Raw genomic sequence first — 27,033 nt, forward strand, 5'->3', positions numbered from 1 at the left:
GTGGACAGTCCTCAGTGTTTCTTGGTTTATGAGTGGATCACTCCATTCTCTGCCTGTGTTGTCCCATGGCCTTCTTATCACATGGCATTCTCCCTGTCTCCAAACTTCCCTCATCTTCTAAGGGCCCTTATGACCTCCTCTTAACTTGATTACATCTGCAAAGACCTTATTTCTAAAGATCACATTCACAGATACCAGGAGTTAGGACTTGAACAGGTCTTTCTGGGATACACAATTCAATCCACAATACCTTCTTTCTCCTAGTGATTGGTCCAAAATTAACCATGTTACCTAACCTGGGGCCTGTCTGATTCCCCACCTGCAGCTTCTAACTAGAACTTTTGGAGGACATTCTCACTTTTCTGCTTGAGAGAGTTGTGATGGGCCTTTTAGACACCACGATTCCAGCCTTGTGGAGAAGCTTTCCTGAGACACTGGAGATGTGTCTCCACTAGAGAGAGGAGGAGAAGATCCTGATGGTGCTCAAATCTTGACATCCAGGCACACCTTCCTTTGGTTTGCTCATGTGAACCATTCACCACAGGCTCCCCTTTTCCCCTTCTTAACCTCGTGTGAGATCATTTTTTTAGTGATTTGCAACCAGAGGACCCTAAATAATACAATTTAAAGATATCGTTAGAAGATCTTATGCAAAACAGTTCTTACATGGAAATGCCATCTCCCACAGAAGCGAGTGCTCGGCTGAGATCTCCTCAGTGTACCTGATTTTGCTTAGTGGGGATGGGGGTGTGTGCGTGGGGACAGTGCCCATCTTCCAGACCACGTGGAGATGCCTCACCTGCAGCATGACTCTCCAAAGTCTGCTCTGGATGGCCACAATGGCAGGTGGTCACAATGCCAGGCACTTCGGTGCATTCCTTTTTCTCTTCCACTCAGGCTTATTCTGACCATCCATCATTTTGACTATGAATTTACAAAGGAAAAACTTTCTTGAGTTCCTAAGAACAAAGGAACAATGTAGAATACTGTCCTTTTCCAAAGATGATGTAAGCAGTACTGTAAGAACACGAATATCATTTCCAGTTGCCTGATTCATTGCAAGTGTTGGAAGACCACACTGCAAGATCACTGACAAACTCTCTGCCATCAAGTGACATGCAACAGGCAGGAGGCCGGCCTCGTGGGGCTCCTGCAGGACACCTTCGGCTGCCAATAACAAGACCTGGTCAGAAAGAGCTTATCTTACATGACAAGACATGCAGACACAGGGCTTCAATGACATCATGGCGCCCTGTTGCTTTCTACCATCCAGCTCTGCCATTCTCAGCTTGTGGGTAACAGTTACCCTCAGGGTTGCAGAATATCCTTGGGAGGTCCCACTTTTGCACACACCACCATTCAGAAAAGGGGAGTAGCGTCTTTCTCCCCTGCACCTGTTTCACTAGGAAGGAAAACTTGTCTCCCAATTCCCTCACATCCACCCCTGGCTGACTTTGCCCCAATCCTAACGCCAAGATTGGGTCACATGTTCACTTTTGAACCAACACTGCAGAGGAAACTGGATTCCCACTCAGATCTTACGAACAACATTTCTTCTTCTGGGTAGGGACAGCCCACGAAGCCAAGGACCCTCCATACCTGAACACAACTGGGGGTCAGTTAGCAAGGAAGAGGGAGGGCTAACATTGGGGTCTGGCATAGCACTTGAGGACCACTGGTGGAAACTCCGGAGGCCCTCATGTCTCAGCCTTATCCAGCAGGATGCCCCACAGCTCCTTGGGTTAAAAAGTGCATGAAGAGGGACGCCTGGGTGGCTCAGTTGGTTAAGCGGCTGCCTTCGGCTCAGGTCATGATCCCAGCGTCCTGGGATCGAGTCCCACATCAGGCTCCTTGCTTGGCAGGGAGCCTGCTTCTCCCTCTGCCTCTGCCTGCCACTCTGTCTGCCTGTGCTCATGCTCTCTCTCTCTCTCTCTGACAAATAAATAAATAAAATCTTTAAAAAAAAAAAAAGTACATGAAGAACTGGGAAAATGTAAAGAGTGAAGAGGTGTTTCTTAGAATGAAATAGATAGGGTTAAATATTTAATATACCATATTTAATTGAATTTAATATAATATGTTAAAATAGTTTATTTTTATATTTCTATGTCATAGAAATATAAATATATTTATATATTATATATAATAACATATCTCATATTTAATATATTGATATTTAATATACTACAAAGAGAGGGCTCAACATTAATGAACTAACTATTGAACTTAAGTTAGTAGAGGAAAAGCATAATAACTCATAGGAAGAATCAGAATGATGGAAGCAATATCACAAGAACAGATGTTAACAAGAATAATAGAAACGCATTTTTAACAGGATCAACAAAGCCAGTTTGGTTCATTGAAAAGACTAAAAAAATTTTCAAATTTCTGGTAAGAACGATCTAGAAAAAGAGAAACACAATATTAGAAATGAAAAATATGAGAAAAGTAGACATTAAGATATAATAAGATAATGTAAACCACTTAAACCTAAAAAAAATAAAGTTTAAATGAGATGAAAAAATTTACAAAGATAGCCTACCAAAACTGATTCAAGAAGAAATATGTACTGAATAGTGTTCTAATCTAAGGAAATGAAACCGTTTGTTAAAAATCTCCCCACAGGGACGCCTGGGTGGCTCAGTTGGTTGGACGACTGCTTTCGGCTCAGGTCATGATCCCGGAGTCCCGGGATCGAGTCCCGCATCGGGCTCCCAGCTCCACGGGGAGTCTGCTTCTCCCTCTGACCTTCTCCTCGCTCATGCTCTCTCTCACTGCCTCTCTCTCAAATAAATAATATATGTATAAAAAAAAATCTCCCCACAAAGGATACCCAGATGGTTTTTACTGACAAGCCCTGGCAGACGTTCAAGAAATAAATCATTCCAGTTTTATACAAATTATTCCAGAGTGTAGAAGAAGAGGGAACAATACTGCTTTTTTGAGAGATGGATAACTTTGATTCCACAACCTGATAAGGACTGAATGGGAAAGGAAAATTACTCATAAATACAGTTACAAAGATCCTAACGAAAATATTAGGAAGCAAAATCCCTCATCAGTTAATGTAATGTAAATCATGAACGGGTTGGACTTGACTTTACATTATAAAATCAGTTAATAGAAATTATCATATTAACATATTAAAGGAGGGAAGTCTTAGGACCATCTCAACACATGCCAAAAACTGTTGATGAAATCCAGGGTTCGTGGTAACAGTTCTTAGCGAGCCAAAGACTGACCATACCTGCCTGGCTCGCCTGTTGGCTGAGTAGCAACTTCTCAGGCTGTTCTCCTGATGCTCAGTGGAAAGCTGGTCACAGAACTCCCTGTCCTTTGGGGCTTCTTTCCCAATTTTCACTGTTGTGTGGTTGTGTGAAAGATATGTACCTCTTTACATATGATGATCTTTTATTTTTTAAAAATAAAAATAGGCACCTGTAATATATACTGTTCTCCTTAATTTTATTCGACGTACTGTAGACGTATTTTCTTCTCAGTATTACAGATCTACTGCACTCTCTAATAGTTGTATAGAATTTTATTGTATATAAACCATAGTTCATGAACTTTAAGAAAATATAATTCAGCTGGCTGAAGACTGAATGCAACTCTTAATAGGTCTAGAATCAAAACCATAAAACATAAAAAACTGGAAATTCAGTGGATTTCTGCCCCTTAAGGAAAAATTTGGGCTCTGTTGGACTGTAAAATCATCACTCTGTGAACTGAGATTTGGGCAGATGTGACAAAAGCAACTTTTGGAGGTCATCTTTCTGTATATGGGATTAAAAAAAAAAGATTTTATGTATTTATTTGACAGAGAGCGAGATCTCAAGTAGGCAGAGAGGCAGGCAGAGAGAGAGAGGGGGATGCAGGCTTCCCGCTGAGCAGAGAGCCCAATGTGGGGCTCGATCCCGGGACCCCGATATCATGACCTGAGCCAAAGGCAGAGGCTTAACCCACTGAGCCACCCAGGCACCCCTGTTTATGGGATTTTTAAAGAAGATTTTTTATTTATTCATTTGAGAGAGAGAAAGTGAGTGAGCGAGAGCTAGAGGGTCAGAGGAGAAGGTGAAGAAGACTCCCAGCTGAGCAGGGAGCCTGACAAGGGGCTGCATCCCAGAGCCCCAGAATCATGATCTGAGCTGAAGGCAGATGCTTAACTGGCTGAGCCACCCAGGCGCCCCTCTGTATATGGGTTTAAAAGTGAGAGGACAAGGTCAGCAGTGCCTCCGGGAATGTGATCCAATGGAGAGAACTAGACTTCAAAGTCCAAGATCACAAGGGGCTTTCATGCTAGAAAAATCTTATAATCACTCCAACTATCCTCTTTTCCCCAGAAAATTTGTTGGGATGCTTATTGCAACATGGTCTGCAATTCCCCTTTGGCGGACTGCCCGTGGGGGCATGAAGGAGCTGGGCAGGCGTGACCTGAAGCAGAGGGTACCCGACAGGTGGGCTGAGAATCCAGGTCCCACGGCCCGTCTCTGCAGTCTTTGGCAAGTGACGTGGGCTCTCCTGAGCCTTCTTTCCTCATCTTTAAAATGGGCAGGATGCTCCACATCTTAGATGGTGTTCGTAAGATCTGAGTAAGGTAAGCCTCCTTGGCCCAGAGGGACAAGTTTAAGAACGTAGCAAATGTATTGCCATCTTGGGAATTTGTTATGTCAGGGAATAGTTTTTACATGGAATCATACTGTGTTCTTCCTTGTGCACATGCCTTGCAATCAGAGCGATGATAAAATATTATAAAATAACTTCTGGGCTAAGCTACTGTCAGCTGTTCCTTTTTCCTTTTCATTTGGTTGCCCCACTAAGCCCTCAAAGCACCAGGGAGCAACGGGGCAGTCACCAAAAAATTCCCAGGGGAGACTGGAGGGGGACTTTAAGGACCCCCCCCACTCCATAAATAATTAAAAAGTCCCAATTAGAGGGTTTGATCTTGTCCCCAATCTCTTCTCTCTCTTGCCCGACCACTAGAGGTCTCTCCTTCCCTGTGCGGAACTCAGCCTCCTTGGCTCTCTCTGCCGGATGAAAAACCCCGGTTAATATACTTGCCCTCACCTGCAAGCGTTTTAATGACCTTTGGGATTTCACCATAGTTTCCCAAGCCAAATTCTTAGCAAGATACCTTTTCTTTCTCTCTTTCTTTCTTTCCTTCCTTCCTTCCTTCCTTCTTTCTTTCTTTCTTTCTTTCTTTCTTTCTTTCTTTTTTTAGATTTTATTTTTTTGACAGAGAGAGAAAGAGCAAGCACAAGCAGGGGGAGAAGAAGAGGGAGAGGGAGAAGCAGTCTCCTCGCTGAGCAGGGAGCCCGACGTGGGGCTCGATCCCAGCACCCTGATATCATGACCTGAGCCAAAGGCAGATGCTTAACCCACTGAGCACCCAGCTGCCCCAAGATATCTTTTACTTTCTTCCTCCCTTCCTTTCAAATATTTAATTTATTTGAGAGAGAGAGAGAGAGAGAACAAGAAGGGGGAGGTTCAGAGGGAGAGGGAGAAGAAGATGCCTGCGGAGCAAGGAGCCTGACACAGGCCAGATCCCAGGACTGAGGTATCAGGACCTGAGCCAAAGGCAGATACTTAACCCACTGAGCCACCCTGGCGCCCCCAAGATATCTTTTTTCAACAAGAGAAGTTGTCGTGCCAGTTGCTACAAGAGGATGTTTCCCCTTTGTAATTCTGTAGCAGCAACATTGTTGTGGGCATATAAAGATGGCAAGAGCCTCTTTTGTCAGTGCCAGACTCCTGATGGTGTGGCATCTGTCACCTTGGCCACCTCTGGCTCTCCGCAGTCATGTGCAGCTGCTGCTGGTTACATGCAGGTCCCTCTTGGGCCGTGTCTGAGCTCTTCATAGCTCCCCTGACCTTCCCAAACACTCATCCTGGTGGGAGGCATTTAGTACAAAGGCTTGAGGGCCTGTATGGTGGGTCCTGGTAGCCCCGGGATGGAGCCCAGAATCTACCCAAGGCAGGTACCCTAAAGTCTTTGTGGAACAAATACATGTATATTCAGGGATCACTGATTACGTATCACTCTCCATATAACCCTTTTACGCTTTCTTGCTGTGGAAGTGTGTATTAGTTTGCTAGGCAGCTACAACAAAGTAGCACAAACAGGGGAGTTTAAACAACAGAAATTGTCTCACAGTTCTGGGGGCCAGAAGTCCAAGATCAAGGTATTAGCAGGGTTGTTAACTTCTGAGGGCTGGGAGGGAGAATCTGTTCCAGGACTCAGACCTGGCTTCTGGGGGTTTGCTGGTGATCTTTGGCATTCCTTGGCTTGTGGACACATCACCCCAAACCCTGCCTCCACATTCACGGGGCCTTCTCCCTGGGCGCATGTCCGTGTCCACATGTCCCCTTTAGATTAGGGCACCAGTCATATTGAGTTATGGTTCCCCGCTAATCCGGCAGGACCTCATCTTAACTAATTACATCTCGAATGACTCTTATTTCCAAATAAGGTCACATTCTGAAGTACTGGGGGTTAGGACCTGACCATATGAGTTTTGGGGGGACACAATTCAACTCATAACAAGGGGTTGCCAAGCTGTATAGTTGCTTTCTCTTGTTCTCAATTCTCGGTGTTCGAAAAGGTTGGAAGTTAGGTTGATTTCTGTGGCGTATGAACACAAGCTGGGGAGGAACGAGGGACTGGAGGGACTGTTCTTCGCGTTAACATAGCTTGTAGAATTTTGGGTTTTGTCTGGCAGTGACAACTGAGGCTGAGAATCTTAGCGGGCGAGTAAACAAGACCATTCTATTCAGACCTTGTGTATCATGTGAATAAACCCTGTTTTCTCCTTGAAATGGGCCAATTGCACAAGAATACATCTTTAGCTTTGTGCCTTTGTTAAGTGACATGTAGTGCTGTTTTGTGACTGGAGGGACGCAGCCCACACAAAGAAGAAGAAGCCCTTTTTTCTAGTGCTTACTCTAGCACGCATGGCTCTCAGCCTCGAACTCACCCAACTGTCCCCAAAGTCTCCAATCTGTCAACAGGCTACGGTTCCAATCACGCCTGGACAGACACGGAGCGGACGCGCGCGCAGCGGCCAGCAGGTGGCGCCCGAGCGGGGTGCGAATCCCCGAGGGTGGGGTCCGAGCTGGGAGCGGTCCAGACCTCCGGAGACCAAGGTGACTAACACCTTTCTCCAATCTCTGCGGGCTGCTCACGGTCCCTCCCGGAAGACAGAGCCCCACCCCGCGCCGCTACCTTCGCCTTTGAAGAGCACGCTACTGGGGGTGGAGAGTCCTGCACCGGGCATACCTAGGTTGTCCGTTTTTGTTTATTTTAAAGTTTTTATTTAAACTCCAGTTAATAGTACGGTATTAGTTTCAGGTGTACAATATAGTGATTCAGCACTTCCATACATCACCTGGTGCTCCTCACAACAGGTGTGCTCTTTAATCCCCTTCACCTGTTTCACCTAGCAACGCACTCCCCGCCCCCCCAATCTCCCCTCTGGTCACCATCAGTGTGTTCTCTACAGTTAAGTCTGTTTCTTGGTTTGCTCTCTCTCTCTCTCTCCCTCTCTCTCTCTCTCTCGGTGGCAGAAGGGGGCTGTCCTTCATTTTTTAATTTTTGCCACCTACCTTTCTGGCCCAGGAGCGGGTCTGATGAGATGTAAAAGTCTGCCAGCGGGGCTGCTGCAGGGGTGACAGCTCAGGGCCGCGGCGGGGGGGGGGGGGCAGGCAGCTGCTGCGTTGGCTCGGCCCCCACCAACTCTGGAAGTGCCACCTCCCTAGGCGTCCTGCAGAGCCTGTCCCTTGGAGAGCTTCCAGCCTCGCTGCCCCCACTGCCCGAGCTGCTGCTTTCTCCATGCATTAGCCGGTGCGAGGCAGAGGAAGAAAAGGAGCTGGTACCTGGTGTTGAGTGGTGGAGAGGCTGGCAGGAGCGAGACGGGACCCCAGACGCAAAGGCAGGGAGGGGATTCGCCGCGCCCTCCCTCCTTGCCATTGGGAAGCAGAGACGAGGGTCACTGCGAAGACGAGCACATGCTACTTGGGGAGAGAAAGGGGCAAAGGGCAGGTTGGGGAGGACAGCTCCGCGGCCCCTGGACGTGACAGAGAACATGCCAGTCAGGGACACAGCCGGGGGTGTGGGGGGGTGGAGCAGGTTTGGGGGCCAGTGGGAGGCCGGAAGAAGGGTTTCCCGCAGGACGGTGGACTGGGGGTGGAGAAGTGGGAAGGGGAGGGCCTGGCCCGGGTGAGGGAAGAAAAACCCAAAGTGGCCAGCCTCACTGTCTTGCCTGCGGCTGATCTGGCAGTTTTGCCCGAGGGCTGACTCATCGCTGTGGTTCATAGTTACAGAGGAATTGTTACCGGGTTTCTTTTCCTTTAGAGCCTGAGGTTCTTGGTTACCCTCTTCTTCAAAGAAGGGAGAGGTGGGCCAGACGGAGGGGTGGGCAGCAAAGCTAAGGTTATTGAGTGATAGCACAAAGCTCCCGAAGAGGGAGGGGACCCAAAAGTGTTTCCACTCGAGTTTGTTTGTTTGTTCCTTTTTCTAAGATTTTATTTGTTTATTTGACGGAGAGAGCCACCTGAGTTTCTAAGTCTAGGGGTTTTTCGGGGCTTGTTGCTGAGCTGTTAATCTGATTAACCCTCCATTCGCCTGCCACCCAGTCAGGTTTTTGTCATCTACCTATCACATAGGAGGAGGTGGAGTGCTCCTTCCCCAGTGGTGTAAAATCCGTTGAAGGGTGGTTTCCTCTCATGGGTTGGAAGGCCCTTGTCCCTGCCTGCCTTTCTTCCAACTACCTGTCATCAGAGTGGGAAGAACACTGTGAGTGACCGAGTCACTTTATGGGTATATATGTACCTCTGTTTTCTTATCCGTAAAATGGGGTGAAACATTTCCAGAATGGCCTGGGGCTTGAAGTGTGGGGTTTGTGACTGCAACACTGCCAATTCCCATCAGGCTCTTCTGCTTTCTGTGTGAACTGGAACATCTCTGAGTCCTAGATAATCTCTCAGCAGCCAACCAGAGAACCACATTGGGACTGGGGGTGGGGTTGTCTGTGGGACCTACCCACTGAGGATCAGGACCTGGATTCTCTATGCTGGAACTTGGTTTTTTATTTTATTTATTTTTAAAGATTTTATTTATTTGAGAGAGAGGCAGTGAGAGAGAGTATGAGAGGGGAGAAGGTCAGGGGGAGAAGCAGACTCCCCGTGGAGCTGGGAGCCTGCTGTGGGACTCGACCCGGGACTCTGGGATCATGACCCAAGCTGAAGGTAGTCGCCCAACCAACTGAGCCACCCAGGTGTCCCTGGAACTTGGCTTTTTAAATAATGCTCACATGGATGTGACTTGTGCCTCCTGGGTTTGTGTGAGATGAGACAGAATCTAGTTCGAGCAGATTCTAGAGGACAAAACTAGTTCCTCCTGGAATCGTGGGAGACAAACCAACAGTAAGTAGCTTGTGCAAAAAAATTGTAGGTAGGACTGGAATCTTAGGAAACTACAACATGTTAATGACTTAGTTTCTTTTTGGGAATACCTGCCGACATGGGACATGATTTTAAATTGTAGCCTTCACAGTGATTTACCTGCCTGTGTGGGTTATACTCCGGGAAGGCTGCAGGGTTTAAGAGGTTCATTTCAGCTGAGGTTTATCTGAATTCAAATTTCAAGTGGGACAGGTCAACTTCCGGCATCGCTGACCCCGAGCAAGCATTGTCTCGAAAAATGTATCTGATCTGGTTTTGCATTGTGAGTTCTCTCGTGTAATGTCTGCGTCATTTTCTGGCTTCGAGTTTTGCAGCGGTTTTCCGCCCTGCCTTTCATTCTGGCACGTGGTAGGCATAACAAAAATAGGTTGAACAAACCTTGCAGGGAAACTCTGAATACAGTGAAGATGACGGCAACTCTAGGTCTAAATCAAAATGAGGTTCTGCTCAGTCATTCAATCTCTCTCTTGGGGAGCCTTTTAAAATAAAGAGTCCACAGGGTTTTTGAGTCCGGGCTCTCTCTGAGAGCTCAGGGACATTTTCGACCCTTCCTTTAGATGTTGCAGGTGAACACAACGTCTTGTAAAAATTCCAGAGAGCTCGCAAACTCAGGTGGTCCATCTCTGGTTAAGAATCTCAGCGCAAAACCCTGTTGTTCTGGTGTTATGTGACGTGAATGGAGATACGTAAACAGAGGAATGCTGTGCTGGTCGTGGCTTGAGGCAAGTAGAGATGGACTGTCAGCAATTTACCATTTTAAGGGGTTCCCTCCCTTCTTCCTCCACAAAGATGTGCAGAAAATTCTAGAGTGAGGAGAGGAAGACAAATAGAATGGTATCCAATCTTTGGGGTTTACTGATTTTCTAGTTATCAATTTGATGTACAAATATTTATTTTCTTGGTTCATTTCCTCCCTTCTTCTCAAGGGAGCTAACGCTAGGAGATTTGGTTGGAAACCCCAAACAGTTCCCAGTGTATGCATTGCGGTGCCTTTTGTGCCGGCATCGCTGAAAAGGAGCCCCCAGGTACAGTCATTTTGAGGATAAGCACGTATGTTTTCTTGTCAACGCTGACAAAGAGATTGTGTCCCCTGCAGTCTGCAGGAATTTCTAAATGAAGATGCCACACGAATGTGGCTTTCAGGTTTGCATTCAGTGCCGGCTTCCAACTGGGCGTAATAGCTCATGGATTCCTTTCTGTGGGTGCTTGGATGTGCGTGTTTTCCAGCCACTGTCCTGTGCACGTTTTCAGCTTGGAAAGAGTAGGTGAAAGGAACGGCGGTGTGTTAGGTGCCACGCCTAGATCATCCCAGGTGGAAAGAATTGCACTAGGAAAGGCACTCACTGTTTCTGTCCCCGATTTGGCTTTGACCTTGCTTAGGCCAATTCCATGCCTTTCTGATGATGGTCAGCAGAGTTCTGTTCATGTTTCGATAAATCGTTTCACGAGTCAAGCAGTTTTGTAACCGGACTACCATGCGTTTGCTCCGTGGTGAGTCACGGAGAGGGACTGCACAGGGTGAGGTGTGAAGTTTCCTTTTATTTGCAGCACAGAAGGGGGTCGTGGGAGGGATAACTTCCAAAGCTGTGACTCCCAAGCAGGGTGAACAGGTCCCTTTTATTTGGGGTGAGGTTGAAGAATTAGATAGGGGAGCCTTATCACCGTATGTAGAAGCTGGCGTAAGGATGCAGGTGCGCCCAGAGGAACTAGAACTACAGATACATCGTATGTTATGTAAGTGAGGCGGTGGCTCCTCCTTGGGTGGAGATTTTAGTATTTTAATGAGGTAAAGGTAACTTGGTCACTCTGGTGGCTCCATGGTCCATCTCTGGGGGTGTGAGTCGGGGCTTGAGTTCTAAATAATCTGGGTGGTCTGGGCCCACCAGAACTCTTTGTTGGGGCAGTTCTTACTGGGGAGGGTAGTTTGGGTTTCCATCCTGGGATGTTATGCCCCTCAGGTCTTTTGGGAGAGTTAAGAGATAAGCTGGAAGGAGGAGCAGAAGGAAAGATGTGGGGTAAAGGTCGGTGGTTACAAGCAGGTGAGCTGTAAAGGTCGGGTTCTGGGGTCTAGCTGAGGGCCGTTTCACATTCTAGAGTATTACTTTCTGAGGACAGAAGGGGTGGGAGAAATGGCCGGGGATTCAAAATGGATAGATTACTCATTATAGTAGCTTTTGTTAAAGAACAAAAATTCAACCAAGTAAATGTAAAGATCTAAATGGCTGTATTCAACTCTACGAATCAGGCAGCACCCCGCCTAACCCACGGAAGCATGCTCTGAGGACAGGTACAAAATAGAAGGTTTTTGTAGGCAGAAATGAGGTGGCATAAGGAAGTTATTCGTAAAAGAGAAGGATTATTTCAGGAGAAGTCACTTTCCCTTAGTGGGGAGGGCAGGGGTCTTGGGCAGATAACCTCACAAGTCCCGGCCAAGACATTCCAGCCTGATCCATTTACGATTCCCACTCCTGGGAAAGGCTCAAACTCCAGTTAGGTTAATCTTTTCTCAGATTAGGGTTTTGCGCGGGCAAGCTATGAGGCAAATCTTGCGGAGACTGAAACAGCACAAGTGAACTTTCTAGTCTCCTCACCTTCCCTGATTTGGCTAAAATTCAGGTCTGCCTCAGGGGCACCTGGGTGGCTGTCGGTTGAGTGTGTGACTCGTGGTTTTGGCTCAGGTCATGATTTGGGGTCGTGGGATTGAGCCCCATGTTGGGCGCTGGGCTTAGCAGGGGTCAGCTTGAGTCTTTCTCCCTTTCCCCCTGACCCCTCCCCAACCCGTGTGCTCTCGCATGCATGTGCACTTTCTCTCTCTCTCTCAAATAAATAAATCTTAAAAAAAAAAAAAAACAAAACCTGAACAAAACTTGGGTCTGTCTCTCTCTGTTGGAGGTTGGCCCCTGAGTATGGGGACAGGTTGATGCCTTCAGATGAGTAGGTGACTGCCTCAGAGTACAGTGCTTCCATCGGGTGCGGGCGGACAGCTTTGATCTCCCACCCCCCAAAGGATTCAACATGAGGTAGACATAACAAACCACACCCTTAAAGTAAGAACCTTGAGGGGCGTCCTCATTTGCATTTTTTTTTTGTTTTTTGCCTGGGGGTGGTGGATAGACCATTGTGACTGGGAGAGTCCCCCACTCAACAAAACCCACAGTTCTTTGATTGAATCCATTTCTCCTCAGAAGATTATGACCCATCTGAAAGATTTTATGCAACACTCTTCAGTGCTTTGGAGGACAGGACGCCTGCTCTCATAATTTTGTTTTTATTAGAAGCATTTATCACACAGTCCTAACTCCTACTTTTAGTATTAACATTTCCATTGGCATTTTTTTAAAAAGATTTTATTTATTTATTTGACAGAGATCACAAGTAGGCAGAGAGGCAGGCAGAGAGAAGGGGGAGCAGAAGCAGGTTCCCTGCTGAGTGGAGAGCCCGATTTGGTGCTGGACCCCAGGGCCCTGGGATCATGACCTGAGCTGAAGGCAGAGGCTTTAACCCACTGAGCCACCCAGGCGCCCCTCCATTGGCATTTTTTAAAAAGACATAAATGCTTTTTTCTTATTCCAGATTTTTTTTTTTATTGAAGTGAAATCCACAGGACATAAAATTAGGCATTTCAACGTGAAAAATTCAGTGACATTTAGTATATTCACAACGTTGTGCGATCACCACTTCTATCAAGTCTCAAACATTTTCCACACCCCACAAGGAGACGTCATGCCCAATAGATAGTTCCTCTCTGTTCTCTCCTCCCCTCAGCTCCTGGCAACCAGCAGTCTGTATTCTGCCTCTAGGGTTATGTGTAAATGGGACACAAGAGGAAAGGACATTAATGTGGGAACTCATATGATGGTGTTGTTGGAAGAGTCATTCATTCCATGGTACATATAGTAAGACGATAATGGCACCTCTACAGGAGATAGAGAAGAAAGTTCCTGTTAATTGACAAGTCAGTGGTGAGGCCTGGAACAACTCTGCTTTCTCACCTTGAACTCACTTTGGTTCTTAAGATTAATTAGACAAGGCGTAATATACAGTAATATTTCCAGCCCTGCCTTGCTTCACATCTACCATTTTAAAAAATCTTCTGTAGTTCCGTGGAACGTGGACATTTCCTCTCATTGATGTACTTGCCTTTCACAATACATTTGTCTTTTTTCAATAGATTTCTTTCCAGTCAACTTTCCTCAAGTAATCTGCAGCAAAATTCTACAAGTAAACCACATTGCCCGTCACTTACGGAGACGGAAAGTCAAAGATGGAGGAAACCCATGGACCTCAGGTGTGAGTCCTCGAGTGGCAATATTTTTCGGTGTGTGGCACATTCAAGGCCTTACCATTGAGACTTGTTTCTGGAAGAAAAATAGGAGCTGACCTATTTTCCACCATTAAATTTTGATATATTCTTTCCATCCATTTAAAACACCTGCGCTCAGCACTTTTAGAACTTTTTTCCCTGGCCCAGTGGAGAAATGTACCCTGGTGAGAACCGGTCGAGCGGACTGCCTGCTCAGCTGCGGTTGTGCTTGCTTTTTGACCATTTTGCCGTTCAGTCTGGAAGGAAGTTTCACTGGACACTTGTCAGAGCATTGCTGTATCCAGAGGAGGCCCAGGGGGGCGGCAGAGAACACTGCCCCTGTCTACTGTGTCCAGAGGCCTTCCATATCCTCATACATCTCGGTGATTTATAGTTACGTTCTAGTCTCAGAGAACGCAGACCTCATGAACCCCAAGGTGGTTTGCTTTGCTGCTGGTAATGTAGTTTGCAAACTTATTGCTTTCAAGAGATTCCTAATGTGGTTTTAGATATATGGTTTTATGCCAAATTCCAGTGGAGAAGTAAGGAATAATGCTCTCTCCATCACTCCTAGCCTTGGGCTCCGGTTTCCAGCTTTATGACACATAACAAGAGAACAATGAAAGAAACGAATATTCTTAGGGCAACAAAAAAGTTGTGTGGGAACATAATGAAACACTGTCTCTTGTCCTTAGCTAGTTTTCTCACCACCCTCTGGGTGTTCATTGCATCCATGCTCAGTCCGTCATTTTCGGAGGCGTGCACGGATGTGACCTGTGGGTGATTTAGAATCTGATAGCCTTGGTCGTGGGCTCGGCCACTTACCATCTGTGTCATATTGAACAAATAACTTAACCTCTCTGGACACCAGTCCCCCATTATAAAATGACCATAATTCCCCAGGGTTACCAGGAGGATGATGTGAGATCATATGTGTGAAATGCTTAGCCCAATCCCAGCTACTTAAGTGTGGTTCTGTACAAGGTGTTTATTATTGTTATTTAAATAATTGCCATTCAGTCTTTCAAGAAGAACATGCTGAGATTGGAAACATATGAGATAGTTTCTAATTAAGTGTTCACGTCACCAGATAACATCCAGTCCACAATAATGAGTGTGGCCTTACATTCCAGAGTAACATAATGTTGGTGAGTGGAGCAACCCTAAATTCAAATGGAAAATCTGCTTTGCAGGAGGGGAGGGTTCCAGAGACTTTGGAGGCAGGGTGAATGTGTTATGAAGTTGACTGACATTGACGGCTGAGAAATAGGATTCCACGGGCCAAGAACAACTGTTCAACAATTTAAAAAATGTTTTTTGGCAATGATTAATAACCATTACATTGGTCACCAGCAAGAATTTACCTTCTCGATAATTCATATATGTGTCCAGCAGACATGTATCAAATTCCCAAGGCCAACCATGCAGAGTTCTGACACAGGGGGCCATAGTCTGTGTCATGTCCTCAAGGAGCTCACAGTTTAAATGTGCAGAACACAGTGGGAGCACAGAGGAGGAGCACCTAACCCAGCAGGCCCGTGACGGTTTCCTGGGTACACCCATTATCCGAGGGCTGAAGACATGAAGCAGGTGCATGAGCCAGCTGGGGTTGGAGAGGGCACTACCCTTACCTGAATAGTGAACAGTGGATTTTGTCTCCTGGAGGGAGCTCAAGCAATTTTTATGAGTTGTGGAACAGAGAGTGTTAATTAGAAGATATATTTAAAGAGGCAAAGTTGATTTTTAGAGGAATTTGAAGTGAGAAGAACAGTGACCCCCCTCCCCCGAGAAAAACAAAACAAAACAAAAAACAAATCTAGGAGATGAGCTGGAGGCTGACCACAGAGAACAGAGATGGATCATTCTGGTGACCTGGACAACCTTGAGCATTTAGTGTTGCTGGTCTTTTCTAGAGAACCCAGTCCCTAGAAAATTGTAAAGTTAGGGTGATGACAGAGGAAGGTGGCAAAGTGGTAAGGGCCACCCAGACCTTGGACTCCATCCATAGGTCACAGGAAGTCACAGAAAGTCTTTACACTCAGGAACTATGGGATCAGATTTCTGGGCATTGGTAATTTTTTGTTTTAATTTTAGAAAATTGCTTCTCTTTGGGGCACTTGGGTGACAAAGTCACTTAAGCAACTGACTCTTGGTTTTGGCTCATGTCCTGATCTCAGGGTCTTGGGATCAAGCCCTGGGTTGAGCTCTGTGCTCAGCATGGAGTCTGCTTGAGGACCCTGTCCCTCTCCCCCTCCCCCGCTCCTGCTCTCTCTCCTTCTCCCTCTCAAATAAATAAACCTTAAGAAGAAGAAGGAGAAGGAGGAAGAGAAGAAAAAGGAGAAGAAAGAGGAGGAGGAGGAGAAGAAAAAAACTGCTTCTCTTTCATTAGTTTCCTCCTCTCTCTTGTCTTTTACATGTTCAATAAGATAATCGGGTGATGAAAATTAAGTGGTGCTTTCTTTCCTTTGCAGTGGAGGAGTGATTGCAACTTTGCAAAATATCTTCTCTTCTGCTTCACAGGCTCCTCTCAGGAAAAGTGTTCTTAGCTGTGCAATATTTGGAAATAGGCTTCTGAGCTGTAGGTGTGGGAGACCCCGTCTGGGACAGTGCTGTCGACTGGACTTGTGTGACCCCTGGCAGATGTGTAGGCACAGGGTCAACTGAAATTGATTTGATTCTTTACTTTCTTAGAAGCAGGTAACTTATTACAAATCTATTGATTTCTTCTCAAGTCTCAATTTTAAAGATTGGCCCCTTTCTGCATGTTCCTAAGACATTCGTCTTTGCTGGTTTTCTTTCTCAAAGGGATTGCTCCTTCTGTCACCTTGAAATGATTAGCTTTTGGGGAGAATTCTGCACCCATGGTCCCTCTTCTGTCACCCAGTCTCCAGCAACCTCTCCTCCCTTGCAAACACAGATTCCTGCTTAATTGATTGATTAATTATCAATCCTTTGCTCTTCTCATTTCAAATTCCTCTAACGATCTTATTTGGTTCATTAGATGTCATTTTAAATTAATCCTCTTTTGGCTGCGAGTAACAAAATCCATTTGATCTGGTTTCAGCAAGTAGAATTTTTTGTGCGACTGTTGGGGTCTTTGACAGAATCCATAATCCGAGATGTGACTGGGCCTCAGCGTAGACAAGAGCCAGCAACCCAGTCTCTAGAACTGTCTCCAGGAGCTGCCAACAGTGCCTGCCATTTATAACTCCCACACCCACCCTGGTAGGGCTGTGCTGCCTCTCTTAGCTTTCATTCCAAATTCATGGGATGGAGGCTTCTGGCCTGCGGTCAGGGGGTGGGAGGAAGGCCATTCTGTATGACCATGGCTGTTCCCCCTGCAGGCTTGGCGATCCAAGGGGCAATCCCTCAAAAATGGTACCAGCCAGAAACCAATTAGATGTTGAATTCAATCATAGGAAATTACAGTTTGGCAATGTTTTTAAATAGTGGTTAGAAATTTTTTTTTTTTTTTTGGCTGGCATTTGACAAGAAGAACTTAATGCCCTTTCTAAGTCTTGTAAAAGTCATTCAAGTTATTATATTTATTCTTCTCTTCATTTTCTTTGCATGGATCTCCTTCCTCTTGACCCTTCCCATCAAAACATTTTACAATCCTCTCCCTTGGTGGTTCTTCATTACTTTAAACTTAGAAGTATGTGCATGTGTGCGCGTGCGTGTGTGCGTGCGTGCGTGTGTGTGTGTGCGTGCGCAGACTGAACTGAACTTGGTGTTTAGCTGTGTCTGCACATGTGTGACAAAAGGTGGGCAGAGGGCTGTTGACTGGAAGGGGAGGGAGGAGAGATATTTGCAGTGGAGCTCAGAGAAAGTCTGGACTGAGGAGGAAGTCAAGGCTCATGCCTTGCATATCTGCCTGCATTTCAGGTTCCAGAACTTGGTGTCACCTGTAGAGTGCGTGGCTGCTGGCAGAGGGTGTAGGAACTGGTGAGCGTCTGGGCAGCAGGTTGCACTTCAATATGTGGTACAGTGAATGGGGTATCCTTTCCTCGCCTGCATGGAACAGTGTGTCTCGGGCATGGTAAAAACACCAGGCAGCTTCGGCCAACTTGGCTCCTGGATGGGAGCATTGCTGAGAGCACCAGGTGATGGCACTCTTGGTATGGACAACTAACTCTCTTATAGTCAGTTTTGGTTACAAACAGAAGAAACCTGCATGAAATTGGCTTGAGCACCAAAGGAGACTAACGACTTGTCCAGTCCAGTGACAGATCTTCAGGTCTGGATGGACGAGGACCTTCATGATGGTACATGGGTTCTCCATCTCTCTGGCTCATAGGCCTCTTGAAAAAGGCTTTCCTCTACTTTTTTTCCCCCTTTTTAAGATTATTTATATATTTATTTATTTGACAGACAGCACAAGCAGGGGGAGTGGGAGAGGGAGAAGCAGGTTCGCCACTGAACAGGGATTCCGATGCGGGGCTTGATCCTAGGACCCTGCAATCCTGACCCTGGGATCATGACCTGATCCTAGGACCCTGGGATCAGTCACCCAACTGACTGAGCCACCCAGGCACCCTGGTTTTCCCTACTTTTAAGGAAACATGCTACCAGTTTTCCAGATGTATATCTTTCCAGGGTAGCAAATTCATTATTATTTATAGAGAAGAACTCTGAGTCACTGGGCTTGGGTCAGTGACCATTCCTGGACCAGTCATTGTTGCTGGGGAACTGGATTCTCTGATGGGCTGGGTCCAGGTCAAGTGCCCAGTGTCGTGTCTGTGGACGCTCTGACTACAGCCCTCTCAGCACTGCAGGGGTGGGGGGAGGGCCCCTGAACAGACAAGACACATTTCCACTACAGTGTTATTTGGACGGTAACCTATCAGTGGCCAGCCACAGGGAGGTGCCACCTCAAGTGTGTTTTTAGAAAGCAGGTATCAGTGAGAGAAGGGTGAAGAGGATAATGTTGAGAAGACTGTACGAGAGCATATGTGAGATGCCCCCAAGGAGCCCCAGAAATGCAGAAGGGGCCATGGTTCCACACTGGCCTGCAAAATATGAGTGATTTTTGGTGGCCAGCCAGAGTCTGGGGAAAGATTCTCATTTATGGCCTGGATTGACTTGGTTGATGTAATTCCAGAGAATGGGAAAGCACAATTATTCAGGAAGCATAGATGAGTGCCTGTCAGCATTGCGTGCACGTGTGGTATTTGTGGTCATAAAAATCTGAAGCAAGTCCAGTCATCCCAGCCATGTGAGTCTCTCCAGAAATGTTTCATTATATGTTTGGGTTAAACAGGGTTGGGGTTCTGCTAGGTGAGCACAGTGGGAGGAAAGAGCAACCAAAGCATTAAGACTATTTGCAATAGAGTGTTTCTAGTACCCGACTGTGGAGTGTAGATGGATAAGGAAGTGAGGACAGAATGAGGGCTCTAGATTGTGGAAAAATGGTGGGCTCAATGACTACCTTGGTTGGAGAGAGAGAGTGCTAGAGAAGGTGAATGGAAAGAGGATGGTCAAAGAGCTGGAGGTCTGACTTGGAGAATATTTGATCTGACACTGTTACTGGTGATGATTCCAGTGTTGAAGCTCTGATCTGGTAAAGGAAAAGATAATGGAAGCCAAGACTGAAACCAAGGGACGGTCGGTGTGTGGAGTGGGTCATCCAGGTGGATGTTGAAATCACCAGGAATAATGATAACAGCGGCAGGAAGGGAAAGGGAGCATGACAGATGCCAAAAGCCATCAGTGCATGGGCAGGAGTGACCAGGAGGGTAGTAGGTGAAAAACCATAAGGGATGGTAAAGTCTCTTGTTGGAATCTCTTTCCCCAAGAGCTTCAGCATCTCCAGGCTCTTTGGAATGTGCAGTGCAGAAGGAAAAGCTGCAGCCAGGGCTGTCTCTTCATGGTCACAGAGAATGATCATTGTACCACATTATCTTCTATATTAATGGCACCCTGGACCTTTCTCAGATGGTGGTCTTGGCTTCAAGAAGGGGTATGATTAGAGGCCATCTGATTCCCGGAGGGATGAGAAGGAACTATTCTAGAAGAGGCTGAGGGTTTTGTGGGTGTGTTTGTAATGGACTTGAGCAGAAGGGCTCTGGAGGGCAATGAGGTGAGAGATGGGATTGTAGGGTTGATGAATGGAATAGAGGGTTGGTCCGCACTTGGAGCACACTGGAAACAAAGCTGCTGGGGAAGAAGCAGCTCTGTTGCAAAGGAACAGCTCCAACTCATGGCCTTCAATCTAATGGGTTTGGCTTGGTGCTCAAGTTGGAGGCCATTGTGTGTTTTCTTTGTTTCTGGCAGCATGGAACATCTCCTCCAGCAGATCATCCTGTGGACTTCTCTCTGGGGTTGAGTCTCAGCAGTCCTGGGGGTGACCCTAGGAACCTCAGAAATAAACTTTGGGAATGCTACCAGGTCTGTATTTTAAGTCAGGCCACCCCAGTGCACCCCACAGCCCAGTTTTTGTGTAATAAGGTAGCAGACTGCCAAAATACTAGCTCTATTTGTGTAGATTTCCTGCCTTGTTCCAGAAAAGATATGAAACCTCCTATAATATGTTTAGTTTAACAAGATAAAAAAAGGAGTAAAGAAATTGGGGTCAAAAGAAAGTAAGGGTATGGAACATCTGATAAAGGCCTAAGTAAGGTTAGTACATAAAGTGCCCAAGGTAGGACCCCAAATGTGTGGCTGTGAGCTTCTTAGCCTCCAAAGCACAGGAATGAACAAGATTCCTAGCGTGAAAAAGCTTAAGAACTAACCAGTGGTTCGGAGAAGGGCTATTCTTGCTACCGAGAGATGAGGAATTTCTCCCGTGGGTCTTCAGTAGGAAGCCCAGTGCGATGTAGCAAATAATATCTTCAAAACCATTCGGATAGAATATATAATAATATGTGATAATGAGCTTCCTAGGTTGTTTCTCATAGCATCTTCCAATGTAGGTCAACAATGTGGTAAAAAAGTATAGTTTAGTACAAACTTTTGTATGGGAAGCAAAAATGCTTCAATTTTTCTTTCTAAGGGTCTGGCGGACTCCAAAGGTTGCATTTAAAATTAAAGAAAAGGAAGGACGGCATGTTCTCCACCAGTACTGTTTCTTTTTTTCTTTTCTTTTTTTTTTTTTTTTTAAGATTTTATTTATTTTGTTTGACAGACATCACAAGCAGGTAGAGAGGCAGGCAGAGAGAGAGGAGGAAGCAGGCTCCCCAGTGGGCAGAGAGCCCGATGCGGAGCTCCATCCAGGACCCTGGGATCATGACCTGAGCCAAAGGCAGGGGCTTTAACCCACTGAGCCACCCAGGCGCCCCCATCAGTACTGTTTCTTGCAGCTAAGTGAGCAAGGCTAAGTATAGGCCAGCAGTAAGTCTGATGTTCTGTCCTCTGATGAAGAGCGGGGTGGGGGAAGGGTGGGCTTCCTTTCAGGCAAACTGGGGAGTCTGAGCAGGACGTGTGCCTGAGCTGAGGGCTGGCCCACCTGCCCGGTGGAGGTGGGTGGTAATTGTATATGTGAGAAGGGCCAACACTTTCCTCAGAAAGCAATTCAGGTCTGTTATAGCAACACAGATAATGGGTAATCAAAGCTCCAGAGTTTTATGTCAGTCTGAGCTAGGAAAACATTGAAAGTAGGTTTGTTCATTGTTTGAATTATTGAAGACCTTCTCTGTACTGTTCATGATCTAGACAGACTTGTACCTTCATGGAGCTTGGTTTCTGGGGGGCACAAGACAGAGACTAGCTGTGTAAATGAATAAATTAAAAGATATTGCAAGTTGTGCTAAGGGCTGGGAGGGAGATAGAATGACACAGGAGTGGAGGTCTTTACATTAAAAGAGCAAGGAGGGGACATTTAGGCTGTGACTTAAGCAAGGCCCTGGCCTTGCAAAGGTCCAGAGGGAACTTCAGAAGGGGCAATGACAAGAGCAAAGCCCAAGGCAGGAAAGTCTTGATGGGGAGGGAACCGAGGGCAGACCTGTGGAGCAGGGCCAGCAGACACTGGGAGAAGGTCCGAGATGAGGCTGGGAGGAAGAGGGGCCAGCTGGGGGAGGCCACCGCAGGCCTCAATGCTGTCTTAGTTGTCACTGACTTTAAGCATTGTATCTTGTTTTTAATCTTCTTTTTGTAAAAGATTTTATTCATTTATTTGGCAGACAGAGATCACAAGTGGGCAAAGAGGCAGCCAGAGAGACGGGGTGGGGGGAGCGGTGGGTGGAGGAGCAGGCTCCCTGCTGAGCAGAGAGCCTGATGAGGGGCTCGATCCCAGGACCCTGAGATCATGACCTGAGCCGAAGGCAGAGGCCCAACCCACTGAGCCACCCAGGCACCTGTTTTTAATCTTCTTTAAAATGTCTTGGTTGCAAAGTATACCTTTGGGGAACTCAATGACTAAATTCATTGTACAAGCTGGTTAGTGTAACAGTCGTAGTTAGAAGTTAGAGGTGGCATAGTGAATTTTATGGCATGTGAACTGTACCTTAATTAAAAGAAATTGTAAGGGCAAAGGCCACACCTTAGTGACCAATGTGGCATAGATCCAGTTGGTGCTCAATACAGTTTTTAATGATTATAAAGAAAAAGTTGGAAGAAGTCTATTAAAAAATGGTAATTCTGGCTTTCTAAGAGTTGATACTCAGTTTTTCTGGGAAAGTTGATACTCAGTCCTTCCCTAGCTCAGCCACTTGTCTATATCTCAACTCCTCCTGTTGGTGAGGATGTCCTGTGCATCCAGGGAAAGCTGTCTTTTGTTCACTCATTGGAGTTGTTCTGAGGATTTTTAGCCTCCCACAAGATGTAGCAAGTCATTAGGGGGAAATAACGTAAAAAAAGAGAAGAGGGATGGGAGGGGACAGAACCTGCTCCTGTGTTTTCCTACTAGAAAGTCCAATTTTGTGAAAGGGAAATTCTTGCCAATCCTGATTGTTGAGGTCGTGAGAGAGTAGGTGATACAGCATCAAGTTGTTACAGCCCAAAGCTGGCATTATTTTACGGGGGTTTGGGGGTCCTTCCTTTTGACTTACCCATAGAAGTGTGGAGGACTGTTCTCGGCTGTGATAAGGGGCGGTGATGGGGTTGGGGGTGAAGATGGTGATCATATGGGCTTGAGCATCAGATTGAGTGACTATAACCCTTTCCCTGAGCAAGCATCCCAAGAGAAGTATGTGGCAGGAGCACAAGGCTGGCCAAGGCACACTCACTCTGATGGTGGGGAATTGTCCCAAACTCCCGGTAAGTCCCCTGGGGAGAGGAAGCAGGCTGTACCCATATTGCTCCTTTCCCCCCTGCCCACGAGGACACCTGGGGTGCCAGGTCTGTGGGGACCCTGATAGGAGCACACTGTAGGGCAGGAAAGGTCATTTCCCCTCTACCCTTCTGAATTCTTGGCTGAGACCCCCTTGTGACAAGAGACAGATGATCAGGTGAAAAAAAACAACAACACCAAACCACATTTAATTGTGCATGTAGAAAACGACCATATGGGAACCCCACAAAGAGAGGAGACTCCACAGGCAGCCAGACAGTTGAGGCTGAGCTAAGGAAAGGGATGGGGGTGCGGAGCTTCAAGGCAGGGAGGGCAGCTCACGGGAAAGTGAGCAGAGGAAATGTTTGGTAAACAAAGTTCTCGGATAAGTCTCCTGGGAGAACAAGTTCTTTTTGGGAATAACTCTTCTGTACAGGCCCCCTTTCTAATGTCCATTTTCCTCACAAAAGTGTGACTTCAGTTCTGTTTTCAGAGCTTCTCCTGTGTCTGCAGTTTCTCTAAACGATAGCTCAAAATAATTCGTATGCAGAAGAGGAATATTTTGGAGTGGCATATTCTGCGGCCTTTCAAGGCCAAAGGGAGCAGGAAGAAGAGAGACTTCCTGTAAGGTGTGTGTGGAGTAGACTCAGTCCTTCCAATGCAGGTTTTTCCTGGGTGGGACATTCGCCCCCTCCATCTCGCTACCCTCTTCGTCCCCAGCCCTGATTTGTAAGAGAAAGGGAGTGATTATAATATTTTTCTCTTACACGGACCCCCTACTCTTCTTTGTAGGCCATTGGTTTTAGGAGTTTCTCCCGTTTTTCCAACATAGATCAAAACAAGTTCTCTTTTTCCTTGTTTATAGTATTGTTTTGTTTAGCAAACACTTTCTTCCCTAAACACATTGGGAAGCTTTAGCTGGAAGCCGTTCCGATCACAGCTGCTGGGGGAGAGGCCTACATGCTGATGATGAGCCTGGGGGCCTCTTTGCCCAGTACCTTCTCTATTGTGTTGAATCTCCTCCCTGTGGGACAGATAAAACCCCGGTGGTTCACCAAAGAGCTGATGTGTAAAGTGATACTCTTCAATTTCAGGTATCCCCCCCAAAACCCCTTCTTACCTTTCTTTATTTTGAATTCTAGATTGGAAGACAAAAGTGGTTTAGTCAGTATTGTCCCTCCCAGGTGGACAAAGGATGTTCTATAAAAGAACAATTCTTTTTTTTTTTAAGTAATTTTATTTTATTTTTTTAAAGATTTTATTTATTTTTATTGGACAGAGAGAGAGAGAGACCACAAGTAGGCAGAGAGGCAGGCAGACAGAGAGGGGGAAGCTGGCTCCCCACTGAGCAGAGAGCCTGATGCGGGGCTTGATCCCAGGACCCTGAGATCATGACCTGGGCCAAAGGCAGAGGCTTAACCCACTGAGCCACCCAGGTGCCCCTGTTGTAAAATATTCTATCAGTACCAAAGTTGACACAGGTATAGTGTAAGTCGTCTTCCTTTCTCCCCAGATTCCATTCCTTTCCCACACTAAGGAATGTCAACAATCCAGGCTGTGCTCTCAGCTCCCTCTGCATTTATAGACTCTCATATCCACACGTGGACGCATACACACATGCATCACTTTTTATATCACACATGTATATTTATATATGTTATTTATACTTATATCACATATCATCACTTTACTCTTTTCCAGGGTTCTACATAATCTTTTATTATTCCATGCTTCTATTTATAAGTCTTCATTTTGAAATAACCACAGATTCATAGGAAGTTGAAGAGACAGTGCAGAGAGATCCCTTATATCTTAGCACAGTTGCCCCTGAAGGGGAATAGAATATGCCACCCCAGGATATCGACATAGTGATTATTGTGAATCAAAGTTACTTGAGAAACAGCCCGTGCAAGGTTACTCTGATCCTCCTTTGTCTCCCTGAAAGCAGGAAATAAATCTCCCCTGTGAAAGGTCCCTTCCCTGTACCGGAGAGTAGAAGGCAGCCTTATCACCAGAGAAAGGGAATTTACGGCTGGGAAGGTTGTATAAACACCCATTGTTACTTCTTCACTAATTTACTATTCCAAGCCTAAACCCCTTTGTCTTGCCATTCTTCACAAGTGAATTGTTTCTTTGTCTAAAAGGTATAAAAGCTTCCTGCTTTGGTCACTTCTTTGAGTCTTATATTTTTATACGGCTTCCATATGTATACAACGTGTCTCCTGTTAATCTGTCTTTGTCAATTTAATTATTAGGCCAGCGAAAGAGCCTTTTAGAAAGGAAGAAGGAAAATTTTTTTCTGCTCCTCCACTCCCAATGTCAAAATTAGGCAATCGACATCAGTACAATGCAGTTCTGTGTCATTTGATCACACGTGTAGATTTCTGGGACCACTACCACAGTCAGGATACAGAACTGCTCCTTTCCCACAAAGATCTCCCTTGGGCTACACTTTCAGAGTCAAGCCTCCTTCCCTTCCCCTCCATCCTCAAGCCCTTGTTACAGTTTTTTTTTTTTTTTTTAAGATTTTATTTATTTATTTGAGAGAGAAAGAGATCATGAGCAGGGGGAAGGGTAGAGGGAGAAGCAGACTCCCACTGTGAAGCTCCCACTGAGCAGGGAGCCTGTGATGCTGGGGTCAATCCCAGGATCCTGGAATCGGACCCAAGCAGAAGGCACACGCTTAACTGAGCCACGCAGGTGCCCCCCTTGTTCCTGTTTTTTAAAAACATGAATTGTTCCGCATTATACCTAGTGAAGTGTAATTTGCTTTTCCTGTTACTGTTTTTAAAAACACGAATTGTTACCCATTTCGCTTACTGAAGTATAATTTGCTATTCCCCCTTCTTAATAGTGAGGCTTGGAAAGTTTTCCATCGTTAGCATGGAGATTGGCCCAGGAATGGCTAAGCTTTGCCCATTGTACTCTGTGGATGGGTCATGACTACTGAAGGACCTAAAGTCTCCCACCCTCCCCTTTTTTTCCCTCCCACATCTGGGCTGTTATTGACAAATGCTGAATTAAATATCTTTGTGCATTTAATGGCACTAAGTGTACAGGATTGAGTCCTGTGAATGAAATTCCTGCGCCCGAGGATATGTGCCCCTTACTGACATTTACTGTCGAACTGCCCTCCCACAAAGCTGTATCAGGGCACACGCCCATCAATGCTTCCTGAGGAGGAAGTCCTGCTTTATGGAATGAATTAAAGGCTGGTGGCAAGCTTTATTTCCCGTTTTATTAATTTTCTCTTTTGGAGTAGAGCAGGGTTTCAGACCGTGTAGATTCCTTGTGTGGGCGCCTAGCTCTTCCACACATGCATTAGTTTGCTAAGGCTGCCAGTGACCCAGCGCTATGAACCAGTAACCTAGAGCAACAGGACTGTATCAGAAGTCTGCCATCAAGAGGACGGTGGGGCCGGCCCCCCTGAAGGCTCTAGGGCAGGTCTGATCCAGGCCTCTCCCCAGACTTCCAGGAGTTCCTTGGCCTGTGACAGCAGAACTGCAGTCCTCACATGGCTTTCTCCCTGTGTGTGTCTGTGGCCAAGTTTCTCCTTTCTGTACGGACATTAGTCAGGTTGGAGTAGGGACCCATTTGACTCCGCGGTGACCTCATCTTAACTGGCTGCATCTGCAAAGACTCGAATTCCAAATAAGGTCACATTCTGAGGTCCCGGGACTTCCACGTACTGTTACTTGGAGTGGGGACGCCGCTGCACCCATAACAGCACCTGTCACCGATGAGAACACGTCACTCTCAGACACACACAGAGTATTTTACCTTCTCCCTCTGGCCAGCAGATCCGCCCCGTTCCCTATGTCTAACTGCAGATCCCACTTTTGACTCGGCCACCCAAGGACGGACTTTCCGTGCTTTCACTTTCTAGATGGTAAGTGACATGTAGCACATCTAGAGAGAATTGTATCAAACTGAGATGACTTCAGGAGGCCAGTGTTCAGAGTGGGCGTCACCACGTAAGGAATCCTCCCGAGAGAGTTTTACCTGCCCAGTAGGGCCCAGCTGGTCCAAGTGTGCAAATACCCAGAACTCAAAAGCGTGCTTTGGC

The sequence above is a fragment of the Enhydra lutris genome, unplaced genomic scaffold, assembly GCF_002288905.1.
Source record: "Enhydra lutris kenyoni isolate GAN:26980312 unplaced genomic scaffold, ASM228890v2 scaffoldscaffold12, whole genome shotgun sequence".
NCBI classification, from domain to species: domain Eukaryota; kingdom Metazoa; phylum Chordata; class Mammalia; order Carnivora; family Mustelidae; genus Enhydra; species Enhydra lutris.